The 3,413-nt window shown below is 31.6% G+C and overlaps 1 long non-coding RNA gene across 1 annotated transcript; it reads left to right on the top strand.

The window, feature by feature from the left end:
* The first annotated feature begins 438 nt into the window (after positions 1-438).
* Positions 439-3,108, top strand: LOC136828506 (uncharacterized). The gene is made up of 3 exons (XR_010850076.1): positions 439-613; positions 1,338-1,482; positions 2,782-3,108. It is a non-coding gene; the product is annotated as an uncharacterized lncRNA (long non-coding RNA).
* The last annotated feature ends 305 nt before the right edge of the window (positions 3,109-3,413 follow it).

Genomic DNA, 3,413 nt, shown 5'->3' with positions numbered 1-3,413 from the left:
ATATATATATATATATATATATATATATATATATATATATATATATATATATATATATAATTGGTAGAATCTGCAAAAAATAACACTTCCCTTTGTGATAATATATTTTCCCTAACAAGGGAATAAATATATTTAATTTTTTACAGGGTGACAATTTACCTAACACATGGAAGTAGGTCAGCTCTTTATATTATATATCTGTTATGATGCACAGAAATCAATTTTATCAAAGAACCGATTGGTCTATAAAACAGGATCAAACTGTTAGCGTTCGAGCATCGACAGATTCTTTCAGTATCCCCTAAAAAAGAATGGACGACGTTCTCTTTCGAGTAATCGTTTTAAGTTTCAAGAAAGGTGACTCCGTGGTCCTTGATGGTGAAGTCAACAGCAGCGGGGTTTCTCGATTAGCTGATCCTTCCCTTGCTCGGTGTTAGTTTCGAGGACACATAAGCCATGATCATAGCTTTATTGCGTTCTTTGTCGACTTGTGTGCTGGTCGTAGACGTTTTCCTGTTACCAGAATAGAGGATGAGAGTTTTGTACCTGATGACGTTACCATTGGAATTTTGACTCTCAAGCGTTGCGAAGGCTGGGTTTCATTACGGCCAAAGTAAGTATACCTTAGTCAGGTTTGTTCTCTATTTACTTATAAGGGTTTCGAGGTTTCATATCCCCTTAATAACAGGATTTGGATCTGTTTATGTACTGTACTGGTTTATTGTAATAGGCATAGTTCAGGATTTGGATCTCTTTATGTACTGTACTGGTTTATTGTAATAGGCATATTTTCTTTTTCTTTAACTGCAAGTTTGAATTTTAATGGTTTAGATATACTTATTACTGGTATTTCAAATACGTAATGTCTGTTTTATTTAATATTTTGATGTGCAGTTAGTTATGATAACAGTATCAAACAATGCTATTTTTAGAGGAAAAAATTTACTTATTTTAAAGCCACACATCTGAAATATATTTGTAAAGAATGTTTCACACGGTATTACTCATTGTCTTAATTTTAATTTTCAGGTTAATGTTCTTTAGTAAGCCGTTGGATCATATCTGTACTACAGATTTTTTGTTTCTGGTTTAAGGGATTTCGGATGACCTTAAGTCCATGAAGGTTCGTATTTAGTAAAAAAAAAAAAATTAGTTATTTAGTTAAAAAAAAATTAACTTTAGAATATTTGTTTATGTTTAACGTGACAATCTTAACGTTATGACATTTCTTGTGAATCCAGTTTTTGTTTACTTCTGAATATAGTTAAAACTGGTTATAGTTTACAAAAGTCATTTTTTATTAGAAAATAAGTTTCATAATAAAATTTAACTTCCAGATATTGGTGAAATCGAATCTACTTTGAAGCAAACTTAAGTTTGTGAGAACTTGCCTGAAGTGTAAATTCTTTAGCCTAGGTATCCTCGTCTTTAGCTACGCCCATTCACTTCCCCTTCCCAGGTTTGACTTGATAATAAAAGCAGGTGAGTTATCAAGGTTTCTTTTTATCTTATTACCAACCGAACCAATTTTTTTTTTACCTCCACCCCTACGGGGAGGTGGCCCCGTAGGGGTGGAGGCCCCTTCCATGCCCTGTCCATAGGCCATCATGGTCTATGGGCAGGTGCATGGGAGGTTTAAACTAATTAAAATTTCCTTTCAGATGGTGATTCAGTGTACTAATTTTTATTAGTTAACGTTCCTTAACCAAGATTGTTCTAAATATTTGAAATGCAACAAATTTACTCTAATTTAGTTTAAGAATTCAGTTTAATTAGTTCTGAATTTATAGCTGGCAATAAGATAGTAAGGATTTAATAGGTTTCTAATAATTTAATGATTTTAGTTAATATTCCTTAAGTTGTTTTAATATTAACTTAATACTTTGAGGTTAATGTTGAGATTAATGTTAATATTCCTCCAATTAACATAGTTATTCTTTAACTTTTAATTTCTAGTTCTAGTTCATTAGTAAGTTAAAAGGACTTACTTAAATTTTAAGGAAAATAATTGATTTGGAAACTTTTAAATGCTTATTCTTTGTATATCTCTTGCTGGTTAGATTAACTTAATTTTAATATTTCAACGCTTTATTTAACGAAAAGTATAACTTCCATTTGTTCGAAGTAACTTAATCTTTGTATATCTCTTGCTGGTTAGATTAACTTTTAATTTTAATATTTCGACGCTTTATTCAACGAAAAGTATAACTTCCATTTGTGTATCTCTTGCTGGTTAGATTAACTTTTAATATTTCGACGCTTTATTTAACGAAAAGTATAACTTCCATTTGTTCGAAGTAACGCCATTTGTTCGAAGTAACGCAACTTAATAATTTAAAGCTTATAACGACAGTAATACAATGGGCAGTTTTACATTTTCACTTGAATACAATAGACCCTTTCTCATTCTCGCCTATGGGTTTATACACTGAATAAACCTATACTAAAAATGTTAAAAGTTGTAACAAATCGCTGCGTCCTGAAACTCTTTGCCAGATTACGCTAGGCCTTAATAGCACTGATAAGTTAACCTGTAATTATTCCCGTCCCGTCGATTCTGCGTTTGACCCCTTTATACGCTAGTTCCTTCTGGTCACTTGATCCATTTTGGTTACTACTGGTCCCTTGGTTTGGTAACATTTTGACTTTAAATTGTTTCTACTCGGGCTAGAACCTATATATAGGTGGTTGGTCTGTACTGGAGAAAAATAAGGTTTGTTATTGCTGCCTCAATATAAATTTTTTACAACCACTTCTGCCTCCGTATTTTTTGCTTTACAGGATGCTTACTGGAATGGAGTCAGGATAGTCCAAATCACTCTAGTGTTCAAGATGTGATCGTTGCCTTTACCCTAGAAGTGTCTGAAATGAGGTGAGAAAGGAGCGTGCCATTACTGATACATTATTTTATGACCGTTGTCTTGTGTTAACGGTTCGAAGGTGTAATGGTTATTCATCAACAAATATTAAAGTATGCATATGTAAATATGAACTTTTTACCTTCATCAATAATGGGAATTGTAAACTAAGTTTTTTCAACATAAATTCAGAATTAAATATCTAAAATTAAACTGAAATAAAATCTTATTAAACTATAACCAGGTAAAACAGGTTTTAAAATCCCCATATTACAGTACTCAAGTATCAATGAATTTAATTACTAGTTGCCATCAATGTTAATGTTAAGTGAAACTAAATTATATTTTGCTATTTTAATACCTTAAACTGCTTAAACAACTAGTTTAGCTTAAATGAGAGAAACCTTGTTAATTTGATGTGACTGAAGTCAAAGTTTACCGTGAAGGACCAAATTTGTAATATTTGAGAGGAACGCAGGTGTAATTTTCTTTATCTTAGTTATAATTATAGCTTAACTGGTCTGCTGATTGTAGTTTTTTTGTTCTAAACTGAAA

Source organism: Macrobrachium rosenbergii, chromosome 43 (assembly GCF_040412425.1).
Source record: "Macrobrachium rosenbergii isolate ZJJX-2024 chromosome 43, ASM4041242v1, whole genome shotgun sequence".
NCBI classification, from domain to species: domain Eukaryota; kingdom Metazoa; phylum Arthropoda; class Malacostraca; order Decapoda; family Palaemonidae; genus Macrobrachium; species Macrobrachium rosenbergii.
The sequence above is the reverse complement of the archived record's forward strand: the minus strand, read 5'-3'. Positions and strand labels throughout refer to the sequence as shown.